At 45.7% G+C, this 15,296-nt stretch overlaps 1 protein-coding gene across 2 annotated transcripts in view; it reads left to right on the forward strand.

Moving 5' to 3' along the window:
- Positions 1-5,878: 5,878 nt before the first annotated feature.
- The window catches only part of FAM193A (family with sequence similarity 193 member A), a 174,844-nt gene continuing 165,426 nt past the window's right edge, over positions 5,879-15,296 (forward strand). Inside the window, exon 1 of one of the 2 annotated variants that reach the window (XM_032633252.1) lies at positions 5,879-6,063. The gene's annotated coding sequence lies outside the window, so the exon portion shown is untranslated. The remainder of the gene's footprint in view (positions 6,064-15,296) is intronic. The other variant, XM_032633251.1, reaches the window with a different exon arrangement.

The raw sequence follows: 15,296 nt of genomic DNA on the forward strand, positions 1-15,296 counted from the left end.
ACTGGAGCACCTGTCCCTGGTTAGTCCTCATCTTGGTTAAAAGGTGGAGGAGAGATACTTAACAGCCTTAGGCTGTATGCGAGAAACAGACCTACTGGTATTTTAGGGTTTTTTACTATGGTGCAGTCTGTTTACCTGAAAAATATAGTTTGTCCAAAATTGTTTTTTGTCTCCATACATGATTGACAGTTTGGCTGGCTATACAATTCTATTGTATATTTGATTTTCTTTCAGAATTTTGAAGGCCCTGCTCCACTATTTAGCTTCAAATGTTACTGTTAAGACATTTAGTGAGGTTCTTTTTTCCTGCCTTTTTTTTTTTTTTTTTTTTTAATGTGACTTCTGTTTTTCTTCCTGAGCATTTTAGGCTGGTTTTTTTTTTTTTTTTTTTTTTTTATCTCTGGTTTTCTACAGTTAACCATCTTCTTTGGTGGGCTCTTTCAATCTGGACATTCAACTCCTTACTTCTGGTAAACTGTATTATTTCTTTTTAAACATTTTTATTCATTTATTTTTCACTGCGTTGGGTCTTCGCTGCTGCGCGCAGGCTGTCTCTAGTTGTGGTGAGCAGGGGCTACTCTTCATTGCGGTGTGCAGGCTTCTCGTTGCGTTGGCTTCTCTTGTTGCGGAGCATGATCTCTAGGCCGTGGGCTTCGGTAGTTGTGGCACGAGGGCTCAGTAGTTGTGGCTCATGGGCTCTAGAGCGCAGGCTCAGTAGTTGTGGCGCACGGGCTTAGTTGCTGTGCGGTATGTGGGATCTTCCCGGACCAGGGCTCGAAACTGTGTCCCCTGCATTGACAGGCGGATTCTTAACCTCTGAGCCACCAAGGAAGCCCCTGTATTATTTCTTTCAAAAGTTATTTCCCTCCATTTTTTCCTCTAGAATTCTTATTGGAAAGTTGCTGGACCGCCTGGATTGAGATTTTAAGTCTCATTTCTCTCTGATTTTCTGTGCCTTTTGTTCTGCTTTCTGAATAATTTCCTTTATCTTGCAGCCCTTCTATTGAATTTCTTTTACAACTTTGGCTGTATTTTTAATTTTCAAGCCTCCTTTCTTAAACATCTCTGAGGCTATTAGCAGTTTTTGAAAAAGTTTTTGATTCCTTCCATTAACCGTTTCTTTGCCTGCCCCCCTGCACACACATTTTTTCTATCCACACTTGAGCCATTTCTTAAATGACTGGTGATCTTTCACTGTCCCTTCATGTTTACAAGCGACATGTTTTAAAAGCTGATTAGAAGCTCCAGGTGGGTAGAGCTTTTGACCTGTGGGCTTCAATTCTGGGTTAGCATCAAGAACTGCCTGATTCTTTGGGATCCCCAAACATTAATATGCCCATTGCTGCTCTTGCATCGTATAGTTTCTACAGAGAATTCCCTGTTCTCTGCTTGGGGGTGGAAGCCTGCTGCTGTAGTTCTGCCTGGGGCAAGGAAATGGCTTGAGCAAAGGTGCTCAACTGTTCTTTCTGCAGACTTAATAAAGCCAGAAATTAGAAAAGGCTTTCTAGGTAATGATTCATTATTATGTAATGCTCCCTGGTTATAAATTGTGAGATAATGAACATATCTAATTTTTCTTATAAAATTGTTTTGCGTTACTAGTACATATTCATATCTTGGTTAATATTTACTGCACATGACAGTAATAAAACTTGACTTTAACAAAAATATCCAACACATGCCGCCTTTTCCTGTAAGTGGTTCTAAGAGCCTTCCAGAGCATGAGGGTGCTTTGAGTGGCCATCTCCATGCCTAAATCCTCTCCAAGGTCACTGCCCACAAGTCCCTGTGACCACTTGTGCTCCTGCCAGACTGAGCTGCTTTTATTTTTAACAGTATACATAGACCTTTCTGGCCCTATGTCCTGCATTCTCCCTTGTGATGGTTAGTTTAGGTCAACATGACTGGGCCTTAGGGTGCCCAGACATTTGGTTAAACGTAATTCTGGATGTGTCTGTTGAGAGTGTTTCTCGATGAGATTAACATTTGCATTGGTAGACTGAGTAAAGCAGATTGCCCTTCTCAATGTGGGTGGGGGACTTCCCTGGTGGTCCAGAGGTTAAGATGCCATGCTTCCAATGCAGGGGGCATGGGTTCAAACCCTGGTTGGGGAGCTAAGATCCCACATGCCAGGTGGCCAAAAAACCCCACAAAAAACAGCAACAACAGAAAAAAACTGTGGGGACTTCCCTGGTGGTGCAGTGGTTAAGAATCTGCCTGCCAGTGAAGGGGACACGGGTTCAAGCCCTAGTCCGGGAAGATCCCACATGCTGAGGAGCAAGAAAGCCCGTGTGCTGCAACTACTGAGCCCACGTGCTGCAACTACTGAAGGCCACGCCTGGAGCCTGTGCTCCGCAACAAGAGAATCCACCACAAGGAAGAGTAGCCTCCACTCACTGCAACTAGAGAAAGCCCACGCGCAGCAACGAAGACCGACCCAACACAGCCAAAAGTAAATAAATTAAAAAAAACAAAAACAGAAACAAACCTGTGGGTGGGACTCATACCATCAGTTGAAGGCCTGGATAGAACAAAAAGACAGCTCCTGTTGCCTGAGTGCCTCTGAGCTGGATAATTTTTTTCCCTACCTTTTGGACTCAAACTGAAACATCAGCTCTTCTTGGGTCTCGAACCTGCTGGGTTTTGGACTAGAACAACTCCATTGGCCCTCCTGGCTCTCAGGCTTTTGAACTTGGACTTGGACTACACCATTGGGTCTCCTGGGCTTCCAGCTTGCTGACTGAAGGTCTTGGGACTTGTCAGCCTCCATCACTGTGTGAGCTAATTCCTTATTTTAAATATATATATATATTTTTATACATTTATATATGTGTATTATATATGTGTGTATATATATGTATGTATATGTGTATATATGTATGTATATATGTGTGTATATGTATGTATGTATGTGTGTGTGTATATATATGTATATATGTCTGTATATATGTATGTATTTATGTGTGTATATATATGTATGTATATATGTGTGTGTATATATATATATCTCCTATTGGTTCTCAAGGGGGTGAAAACTGATTCTTAAGAGGAGAAACAAATCGTAGATATTACAGTGGTTTGTGGCCCTCCCAAAGCTCAACTCTACCAGACAAAACCTTATTCCTTAGTATTTTCTCCTTAGTATCTTAATTTTTCCTTAGGGGGGAGATAATGAAAAACAAAGCTTGAGAACCGCTGCTTTATGCCTTTGCTTCGTAACTTCTGTCCGCCAGGAGCACCCCCTCCACCTGCTGCGCCAGCCTCCAATCTTGCTACCCTGACATCCATTCTCAACATAACAGCCAGAGTTTTCTCAGAAACATACATCCTACCATGACAGTCCCTGCTCAAAACGCTGCATGGCTCTCAGCTGTACTTAGAATAAAACCCAACCTTGCTTTTGTTGGCTCCTGGGACATGCTGAGCTTCCCCCTGCTTGAGTCTCACACTGCTCAAAGTCCTTTGCTCTGACGGTGATTGACTCTGGTTCAGCTCACCTCCTCAGAGAGGCTGCTCCTGTCCCCAGGCGCCAGAAGGACTCTTCACTGTATCACCCTGTGCTCTGCTGGAACACAAAAGTCACACCTGAGCCACATCTGAATTGGAATCTGGGCCCTGCCTCTGACTATCTGGGTGACTTTGGGCAAATCCCTCACCATCTTTGAACTTTAGTTTCTCATCCATAATATAGGGCTAATGGTGCCTATCTCGAGAACGGTTGTGTGGATTAGATGAGATGATATAGCAGGAGGCAGAGTGGCTGGTGCATAATTGCTTGACAAATGGTCATTATTATTCATTCATCCAGCAAATACTGGATTGATGTGTGCCCAGCCCTTGCCTGGCAGGAGCTGGGGTTCAGAGGCGCAGGATGCAGACACTCCCATGCTCCCCCCGGCCCAAGACTTGACTTCTCTGGGGATACTGGTGAGCACCAAGAACCCCAATCCAGCGCAATGTGCTCTGACAGGCGAAGTCACAGGGGCTGTGCGAGTGGGGAGTGTCTGACGCAGCCTGTATGGGGAAGGGGGCAGCCCAAAACACCGCCCACCCAGTGGTGTGCTAAGGCAGGCACCCCACCCACCTTCTCAAACTCTACCTTCAGCAGCAGGGTCATTCAAGACACTCCAGGAGGGGTGAGGGGTCTTATTCTGCCTACATAACATGGAATCTCTGAAAGGCTTTAAAGAGAGGGTTAATTTGATCACATTGACTCATTCCGGTTGTGGAACGAAGAATGGGGTCAGGGGATTAGAAGGCCGCGGCTGCAGCTGGGGCAAGGGTAACGGCCAGGCAGTGGCACCTGGCAGGCCCAGCGCTAACGGTGGGGGGCCCAGGAAACAGTGCAAATGGAGGCCCTCGTACTACACATCCTAGCACCAAGTTCCTCTGCATCTCGGTCCCGTAACCAGCCATGGAACCAAAGAGGGGAACACATACATGTTTTTTGTGTCTCGGTGTTTCTGATGGGTGGGACCCAGGCGAGGGACTCCTGTGGTTCGGGTCTAAGGGCAAAACTGTACCTGGGGCTTGCTGATGATGGGCAAGGGGCCCGGGGAGGAGGAGGGTCCAGACGGAGCGGCCCCACGGGAAGGCCCGGGAGGGTCTGACGGGGTTCGTGGCCTCTGCGGTGGGGTGATTGCAAGGTCGTGAGACATGGCTGGACCGCCCTGGGACCGTGCAGGGTCGCAAGGCACCGGGAGGCCGGGCGACGGCTGCACGGGACCTCAGGGAGAGGGCGAGCTCGGAAGGGTGCCTCCGGGCCAGGGGTTCTAAGCTAACGGCAAGGTCTGCCGGTTCGCGGCAGCCCCAGCGCCCAGGGCGGTCCCCGACCCGACGGCGGCCCGGGCCAGTGCTTTCCAGGCGCCCTCCGGAACCGCCTAGCCCACGAGGAGTGTCATTCTCGTCCCAATGAGTCACCTGGACACGGGCGAGGGGCCCGGCCCAAGATCAGAGCCAGCCAGTGGAGGAGGCGGATTCGAACCCGGATCCGGGCCAAGGTCACCGGGCCTTTTCTGGCGGGCCAAAGCCGAAGCTGCCCGCCCGGCGCATCCCAGGGACAGGACCGGCCTGCAGACCCGGTGGCGGGGACGCGGGGCGCGGGGCGTCTGGGAGGCTGTCAAAGAGGCGGAACTCCTCGCCGCCAGCCTTGTAGTTCATCCACCGCGGGCGACGCGGCCCTGAGCTGGCCGGACCACTCCGCCCAACTACAGGTCCCAGAAGGCCGCGCGGCTCGGGTGGGGCCGAGCGGCGCGAGCGCGGGGTGACGTCACCGCCGCATCCAGCTCCCCTGCCGCAGCCCCTCGCGGCGTCCGGGCGCTCGGTCGCGCGCGTCCTGACGGGAATCGTGGTCCCCGCGCTGGACGCCCCCAGCAGCAGAGCGGGCGCGCGGACTCCAGCTCCCGGCGTGCCTGCGTGCCGGCGCAAGTTAACGGCGGGCGGGGAGGGCGCGGCAGAGGGGGAGCGGCGCTCAGGAGGGCGGAGTAAGGCGGGGGGGGAGGGCGCCCACACCCCTCCCCCTCCCCGCCGCTCCTTCCCCCTCCCCCGACGTAAACTGGGATCCCTTTCCCCTTGTGTCCGCCATATTGGACTCTAACTCTGGTCAGCGGCGGCGCCGGGCCCGGTGGACTCGCCGTTGCTCCCGCCCAGCGGCCGCCCCGCAATTCCCACCCGCCCGGCCCTCCCCGCCCGGAGGCGACCCCGCGCAGCGCCCCCCGCCCGCGGCCGGCCGGAGCGCCCCGCCGCTGCCTCAGCCTCCCCGCCTTCCCCGCCCTCCGCCGCCGCCCGCGGCCCCGCGCCCGCTCCGCGCCCTCCCCGCCCGCCAGCCCGCCCGCCATGAGCCCGGCCGACGCCAAGCGCGGGGCCAAGCGCCGGAAGAACAAGCGGGGCGGCGGCGGCGGCTCGGGCGGTGGCAACGGCGGCGCGGGCGGCGGCAAGGCCGGCCCGGCGGCGGCGCTGCGCGGCTCCCAGGCCACGGGCCTGGCAGCCCCGGGCGGCGCGGCGGCGGCCAACGGGCCCCTCGGCGCGGGCGCGGGCGGTGCCGCCCCCGGAGGCTACTTCGAGGTAAGCGGCGGTGGGGCGGGGGCGGGGGCCACGGGCGAGTGGCGCCCTGACAGCCTCCTGCGGGGCCGGCGGGGACCGCGGGCCGGGGTGGGAGGCGCCGCCGACCCGCGCCCCGAGCCTCGGGCCAGGCTGCAGCGCGCCAGGTGCCGCATCTCCCGGGAGCGCGGCGCCGCCTGCCCACCTGCACGGCGCTGTCACGGATCCGGGCTGGTGCCGTGTCGCCCCGCGCCGAGGTCGTCCTTGAGGTTACTCGGGTGCAATTCCAGAATAATTGTGAGTCAGGTGACATGCGGGGCTTCCCTCGCGGTGCCCACCTCCTCCACGCCTGGCGAATGATCATCGGGAAGTGCCTCCTAGAAGTTTTCTTGTTCTTCTCCAAACGGTCATTTGAAAGATGCCTGACAGTCTTCGGAGGTGGCGGCCCTGGTTCTTCACCTCTGCTTTTAAAAAGTTTTTAGAGGTAATTGGTGGTCTGGTTACCCAGGTATATATTTAGGGTTTGAACTTAAGGAATTTGAGTAGTAATTTTTTCTGTTTTGGTTTTGAAGGCAGCTAGCATATACTGCCTTTGCCAGTTGTGGATTGCTGCCACTTTTATTCCGCTCTTGGTCACAACACTTTACAAGACACGGTACTGGTACGTGGGTATGCAGTTGGCAGTCATTTCCACTCATTCAGTTGTCTCCTGAAAGATAATGGGTTTTTTCAAAAGTTATGTTGTTAGGACTGTTAAATTAAGTTGTTTTAAAGACATTTGCAACAGTAACAACAAAAGCCTCATCAGGAGTATTTATTTGTGTGCCAAATTCCGAAACAGAAATTGTTTTATGCGGGATTCTAAATGTTGTGTTGGAAACGATATGTAGTGAGAGCAGATAAGAAATCATTGTATATGGTATGGCTCTCTGATGCTTATACTATTATACGAATACACAGTGTTCTCTGCAGTTGGAGTTTCCTTTAGATTATGTTGTCAGATTTGTTTTGGGTGCTGGGTTGTAGCCCTGGAGGTTGCCATTTTCCAGTACACTGGAGAGCAAAACAGGTGTAGTTCTTGGGATCCAGGGTGAGGCTTATGCATTTGCATCGATGGAGTGTAAATTAAGGGCAGTGTTTGTTGCTGCTGGGGAGGGGAGGCTGGGAGGTCTGCCCAAACAAATGCTTTACAAAAGTGTTTATAATATTGGCTGTAGTTGGGTGTAAAATACACCCATTTTTATTGATTTAGTAAAAATTCTTATGCTAGCCTTTCATACCATTATTTCAGGTTTAATAATTCTCCATTACTTTGCAATATTTGGTTAAAATAACCGTTCAGTTATTCTTTTTTCTAATTTTTTTTCATAATTCCTTTTATTTATTTATTTTTGGCTGTGTTGGGTCTTCGTTGCTGTGTGCGGGCTTTCTCTAGTTGCTGAGAGCGGGGGGCTACTCTTCGTTGCAGCGCGTGGGCTTCTCACTGTGGTGACTTCTCTCGTTGTGGAGCACGGGCTCTAGGTGCGCGGCTTCAGTAGTTGCAGCACACGGGCTCAGTAGTTGTGGCTCATGGGCTCTAGAGCACAGGCTCAGTAGTTGTGGCTCACGGGCTCCAGAGTGCAGGCTCAGTAGTTGTGGCTCACGGGCTCCAGAGTGCAGGCTCAGTAGTTGTGGCACACGGGTTGAGTTGCTCCACGGCATGTGAGATCTTCCCGGACCAGGGCTCGAACCCGTGTCCCCTGCATTGGCAGGCGGATTCTCAACCACTGCGCCACCAGGGAAGCCCTCAGTTAGTATTCTAATTACACTTTTGAACTCACATAACCATACGCCTAGTATTATTTTTGTTTGACAAGACTGTTTATTGTTAAAATTATGAATCCAGAGTTTTGGCCATGACCCACTATCAGCAATAAAATATACCACACACACACTCACACAGCAGGTGTTACAAAACAATACTCTGATACTTTCTGATCTCTTCTTTTTCATTCAATTTCATTAATAAAATGCTGGTTGTATTTTATTAATGAATTATTAATATTGTTTTACTTATGTACTGTTGAGTTGTGACCTGAACCTTTAAAAACATTCTCTTTTACTATATTTTAAAGTTTTAAAGCTATGTCTTTAGTTTTAAAATTTCTTCACAAGTGTTTTAATAATAGTGCATCAAAGATACTCTTTATGGTAACAGGGTGATGCCAATCACAAAAATTCTTCATGTAATTCTGAAACCTCTGAATTGTTTCCCTACAGATGGTGAGCTTTTGGGGACACCTTATCTAGGGCAGAACAGGCACCCAAGACAGCGTTTGTCAACAAGTAATGGTGAATGGGTGCTGGCCCTGCATTTCCCAGAGAGGCTTATGACTCTTGGGGTGCATGTTTCCATTTCATATTGGGTCACTGGGGCAGAAGGTGTCTAAGAGAAGTAAGAGTGTGAGGACTGTCTTGATTCTCAGGAGGGGTCTTAGGCCCACTGCCCAGTGTGCTGGGCACAGCACTGAGCGTTAGACCCAGGACCACCTTCATCAGAGGCGGCTTCTGAGGCAAAGAGGGCATTTTTGCATGTAGGTGGCTTCTACAAAGAAATGAGGGCTGTAGGATAAGTAGGAAAACATAACTTAGCTTAGAGAGTCCTTGGCCCACAACAAAACTCTGGTGTACAAAGCTCAGGGGACACAAACTTGATAGGTTCTGTGCCCTCAGGCAGAGCCTCACAGGCCGTGGTTTCCTAGGTGGTTTGGCTTCCGGCTCCTAGGGTGTTGGAAGAATTAAGCACGTGGAGGCTGGAAGGTGCCTACACAGTGCGTGGTGGCACACAGCGCTGTGCGTGTGCTTGATGGCTGTTCTCAGGAGGCTGGCCTGGCTTGCTTTATAGGGCTCTGCTACAGGATGTTATTGATGAAGCGTTCCCACTCGTGAAATGATGACGTGAAAATGATGACATACGCCTCGGACAAGGCCCACTCTCAACAGCCTGGTGTGCTGGTCTGCTCTAATGTGACAGTAAAGGGTTAGCCCCGAGTAAAAACTTGGTAGGTGAAGGATATCATGAGAATATCTTACTTTTTTGCATTTCTATTTTAAAATGTAATTTGCATAGTGTTCATGATGTATTAAGAAAGAGAAAAGCTTACGAAATAGAAAACAGTGTTTGTGGGAATTTCCTGGGGGTCCAGTGGTTAGGAATCCACGCTTTCACTGCTGAGGGCCCAGGTTCAATCTCTGGTCCGGGAGCTAAATCCTGCAGGCGGCATGGCATGGCCATTTTTGTAAAGTGTCTGTGTGTATATATATTTGCATAGGAAGGTCTGATAGGGTATACACATCAAAATATTTTGTGGTGGAAGTTCTGATGGGTTTCTTTTTTCCTTTTGGCACATGTCTCAAGCTTTAAGACTTTTCTACAATGAATATTACTTACGGACAAAAAGGTGAATGATACTTTTACAACCTGATATTACCAACAGTTTTTCAAATAAAACTGATTTTGGCTTTTCCCACTCTTTAACAGTTAAACATTTAGGTATTTACACACAATGAAAATATTTATACCATCAGAATTCTGTAGTTGAATCGGTGTGCAAAATTAAGTCATACACATATTATTTACCAAAATTTTTGTATTGTGGAAATTGATCCGTGTTATTAGCTGTTGGGATATCAAATTACATAAAATTTACACTTTTGGAGAGCTCAAATGGGAATTTAGGACTATTTTTGTAATGCTGTTAGAGGTTTATAAAAGGAAACTGTTTGGGGTAGGGATCAAAGTACATTTCGAACAGTGATATTACAGTCAGAGAAACATGTAGTGTAGGGAGCATTTGTAATAACGTAAATCCTCTTTCATTGCTGAAAAGGTGGCAAGAAGGAGATAATGTTATTAATGTTTAAAGGCCACCATACAGTGTATCCTGTGGTCAGATGGTGTGATTATGTATCTTGGGGTACACTGGGATGCACTTAGAGGCCTTCCCTGTGTTGTAGAGATAGCTGCCGTGACGAAATGAGGTTTAGTCATTACTGTCTAGTGCACATTTGCCTTAGTGACCTGAGGAAGTAAAGATCTAGAACCTTATGTGATTTAGCTAAGTTTGACAGTGGGTAAAGCTGCAGAGAGCATCTCTGTGATGCAGTATTCTATGTATGTGTACACCCATGGGACCAATATTTCAACATCCAGAATATAGATAAAGAATATTCCCAGTATGCTAGAATGTGCCCTTGTTCTCTTCCTCGTCATCCCTACCACTTTCTCATGTGTTTTGCCTGTTTTTGAATTTCACTTAAAAGTACTCTGTGCTGGTGCTGTTTGGCTGAACGTCATATTTGAGATGTATCCGTGTTGTTGATGTAGCAAGTCATCATTCTTTTCCATGGCATGCAGTTTTCCATTGCGTGAATATTCCACAATTTATCCATTCTAATGTTGATGGACATTTGGCTTATTTTATTTTATGGCTGATATGAATCAAGCTGATATGCACATTCCTGTACATGTTTTTGGTGGATAAGAGTGTTCCTTTTTGTTGAGCATATACCCTAAGTGGATTTGCTAGGTATACATGTGGTTTGACTCTAGTAGGTACTGCCAGAGAGGTTTTCTAAGGGGTTTTACTGTACGCTAATCAAAAAAATTAACGTGTAGTAAAATATATTTTGTATGTATATATTGGGCTTGTGGCATGTGGGATCTCAGTTCCCTGACCAGGGATTGAACCTGGGCCACAGTTGTGAAAGCCTGGAATCCTAACTACTAGGCCACCAGGGAACTCTCCCGAATTTATATTTTTTGATGTGCAGTTGTTTGGACTTTAACACACGTGGATTCATGTACCACTGTCAGGATACAGAGCAATTTCATTACCCAGAAAGGCTCCCTCCTGCTGTTCCTGTGCGGTCACACTCTTCCCCCACCCCTAAACTCTGGACAGCCACTTACTGTGCTTTTGTCTTCTGGGGAGGTCATATAAATGGAATCATACAGTATGTAAGTTTTTTTTTTTTTGATGTGGACCATTTTTAAAGTCTTTATTGAATTTGTTACAGTATTGCTTCTGTTTTATGTTTTGGTTTTTTGGCCGCAAGTCATGTGGGATCTTAGGTCCCCGACCAGGGATCAACCCCCACCCGAAGTCTTAACCACTGGTCCACCAGGGAAGTCCCTAGTATGTAACTTCCTGAGGCTGGTTCCTTTCACTAAGCTTAATCACTTTGAGATTCATCCAGGTTGTTGCAGGTGTGAGTAGTTTGTTCCTTTTTACTGTCAAGTAGTATTCTGTTGTATGGGTGTACCACAGTTATCCATTCTCCCATTGGTGGACATTGGGCTTCTGTTAGTTTTTGATGATAATAAATAGAACTGCTATAAAACATATGTGTACAGGTTTTTGTGTGACAGTAAATTTTCATTTCTCTAGCGTAGATACCAAGGAGTGGGAGCAGGGTCATGTGGTAACATTATAAGAAACTGCCAGACTATTTTCCAGAGTGGCTGCACCATTTCGACTTCCCACCAGCAATGATGAGAGTTCAGTTGCTCTGCATCCGTGCTAGCACTTGTTATTGTCAGTAGATATTATTTTAACCATTAATAAATAGGTGTGTAGTGGTGTTGTGGTTTTAATTTACATTTCCCTAGTGCCAATTATTTTTTTAAAAATTAATTTTTGGCTGCGTTGGGTCTTCATTGCTTTGCGCGGGCTTTCTCTAGTTGCGGCAAGCGGGGGCTGCTCTTTGTTGTGGTGAGTGAGCTTCTCATTGCGGTGGCTTCTCGTTGCGGAGCACAGGCTCTAGGTGCGCAGGCTCAGTAGTTGTGGCTCTCGTGCTCTAGAGTGCAGGCTAAGAAGTTGTGGCGCATGGGCTTAGTTGCTCCGCAGCATGTGGGATTTTCCTGGACCAGGGATTGAACCATGTCCCCTGCATTGGCAGGTGGATTCTTAACCACTGCACCACCAGGGGAGTCCCTCCCTAGTGACTACTGTTATTGAACACTTTTCACTTGTTTATTTGCCATTCTTGTATACTCTTGGGTGAAGTGTTTAAGACTTTGCTTATTTTTATTTATTTATTTTAGGACTTTGCTTATTTTTGAGTTGTTTTATTTTCTTAGTTTTGAGTTTTGAGAGTTCTTTATAATTCTGCTTATGAGTCCTATGTCAGATTTGTGATTTGCAAACATTTCCTTTCAGTCTGTAGCTAGTCTTTTTTTTTTTTTTTTAATATGTATTATTTATTTGGCTGCACCAGGTCTTAGTTGCGGCATGCATGTGGGATCTAGTTCCCCGACCAGGGATAGAATCCAGGCCCCGTGCATTGGGAGCACAGAGTCCCAACCACTGGGCCACTAGGGAAGTCCCGGTAGCTAGTTTTTATACTTTATTAACTGTTTTTTGGGTTTGTTTTTTTTTTGCGAAGAAAAAAAATTAAATTTTGATGAAGTTTGGCTTCCTAGTTATTTTTTTGGGTCCTCCTTTTTGGTATCACGTCTAAGAACTCTTTCTTTTATAAAACCTCATAAAGATTTTATTCCTATATTCTAAAAATGCCATAGCTGTACATTTAGGTCTGTTATTTATTTTGAGTTAATTTTGTATAAGGTATCAGATTTGGGTCGGGGTTCTTTTTTTTCTCCCCCCATATAGTTGTCAGGTTTGTTCCAAACCCATTTGTTGAAAGGATACCCTTTGTCCATAGAATTGACTTTTCACTTGTGTCAGAAATCAGTTAACCTTATTTGTGTGGGTTATTTCTGGACTGTATTCTGTTCCATTGATCTGTGGGTTTATCCCATTGCCTATGCCACATTGTCTTAATTACTGTGAGTCTTAAAAAATTAACAAGGTGATTCCTCCAACTTAAAAAAAATTGTTTTTGCTATTTAGTCATTTTGCTTTTCCAGGTATTTTAGAATCAGCTTGTCTGGGTCTACAAATAATTCTGCTGGGCTTTGATAGGAGTAGCCTTAAATCTGTAGATCAATTTGATGGAGAATTGACATGTTAACAGTGTTGAATCTTCCAGTCTGTGAACATTGTGTGTGTTTCTATTTATTTGATTATCTTTGATTCTTTTTTAAATTGAGATAAAATTTATGTATAGCACATCTTTGATTTCTTTCATCAGTGTTTCATAGTTTTCAGCATACACATCCTGTACATGTCTTTTAGATTCATAAATTATTTCATTTTTTTTTCAACTTTTGTAAATGGTGTTTTTAAGAATTTCAGTTTCTTTTTATTCATTGCTGGTATATAAAGATGTGATTAATTTTTGTGTTCAACTTCTGTCTGTTGATCTTGCTAAAATCACATATTCTGAGAGTTTTTGTGGATTTGTTTAGGTTTTCTGTGTAGGTAATTGTGTCTGTGAATAGTGAATTTTTTTGTTTCCTATTCTGTATGCCTTTTATTTCTTTTTCTTTCTTTATTGCACTGGATAGGGCTTTTAGTACAATTTCCTTGTTTCTGACTTTAGGGGGAAAGCAGTCTTTCACAATAAAGTGTGATGTCTATTGTAGATGCCCATTATTATGTTGAGGAAGTTTCTATTTCTAGTTTGCTGAGAATTTTCTCAATAGGTGTTAAAATTTGCCAAGTGGTTTTTGAATCTATTGGTATAACCGTGTGTTTTTTCTTTTTTAGTCTGTTAATGTGGTAGATCACATTTTTGATTATTGGATATTGAGCCAGCTTTGCATTCCTGGAATAAACCCTGCTTGATCGTGGTATATTACTCGTTTTAAATTAATTGCTGGATTCACTTTACTAATATTTTGTTGTGCTTTGTTGTATCTATTTTTTATAAGATATACGTAAGTAGTTTCCTTATATTGTCCTTGCCTGGCTTTGGTGTTAGTATAATGCTGGCCTCATAAAGCAAATTAAGAATTGTTCCCTTCTATTTTAGTAGTTTGTGCTTTTCAAAGAATTGGTCCATTTCAACTTAGTTGCTGAGTTTATGTTTGCAGAATTGTTCCCTTCTATTTTAGTAGTTTGTGCTTTTCAAAGAATTGGTCCATTTCAACTTAGTTGCTGAGTTTATGTTTGCAGAATTGTTGGTAGTGTTCCTTTTATCCTTTTAATGTCTGTGGAGGTCTGTGTCCTCTCTTTGATTCCTGATATTGGCAATTTGTCTTCTCTCTTTTCTGCCAGTCTTGTAGAAGTTCCTCAAGTTTTTAATCTTTTTAAAGAACCAACTTTTAGTTTTGTTGATTTTTTTCTATTATCTTTCTTTTTTGATTTCTTATTTTTTTTGCGGTACGCGGGCCTCTCACTGTTGTGGCCTCTCCCGCTGCGGAGCACAGGCTCCGGACGCGCAGGCTCAGCAACCATGGCTCACAGGCCTGGCCGCTCCGCGGCATGTGGGATCCTCCCGGACCGGGGCACAAGCCCGTGTCCCCTGCATCGGCAGGCGGACTCTCAACCACTGCGCCACCTGGGAAGCCCTCATTTCATTATTAAAAAAAAATTTTTTTTTTAATTTTTATTTTATTCTTTGCCTTATTTCTTTCTTTGGGTTTATTTTGATTTTTCTTTTCTAATTCCTTAAAGTAGAAGCTTATTGATTTGAAACTATTTTTCTTTCCTAATATACATATTCTCAATATACATATCTTTATATATATGTGTGTGTGTGTATATATACATATATATATATATGTATATATACACATGCTATAAACTTCCCTCTTAGCCATAATTTAGCTTCATCCCATAAATTTTGGTATGTTGTACTTTCATTTTCATTCAGTTTAAAACATTTTCTAATTTCCCTTGAATCCTTGTTTCACGGGTTATTTAAAAGTGTGTTCTTGAATTTCCTGTTATCATGTTTCTGTGTGCTAGTCTAATTCCAGTATGGCCAGAGAACATGCTTTTGTGATTTTAATTATTTGAAGAATTTTAAGGTTTTTATGGTCTGTCTTGGTGAGTATTACTTATGCACTTAAAACATGTATATTCTGCTATTATTATTTTAAATTATTTATTTATTTATTTTTGTCTACATTGGGTCTTCATTGCTGCACGTGGGCTTTCCGTGGTCGCGGTGAGTGGGGGCTACTCTTCGTTGTGGTGCGCAGACGTCTCATTGTGGTGGCTTCTCTTGTTGCGGAGCACGGGCTTCAGTAATTGTGACACGTGGGCTCAGCAGTTGCAGCTCGCAGGCTTAGTAGTTGTGGCACACGGGCTTAGTTTCTCTATGGCATGTGGGATCTTCCCGGACCAGGGCTTGAACCTGTGTACCCT

This window comes from Phocoena sinus, chromosome 5 (assembly GCF_008692025.1).
Source record: "Phocoena sinus isolate mPhoSin1 chromosome 5, mPhoSin1.pri, whole genome shotgun sequence".
Taxonomy (NCBI): domain Eukaryota; kingdom Metazoa; phylum Chordata; class Mammalia; order Artiodactyla; family Phocoenidae; genus Phocoena; species Phocoena sinus.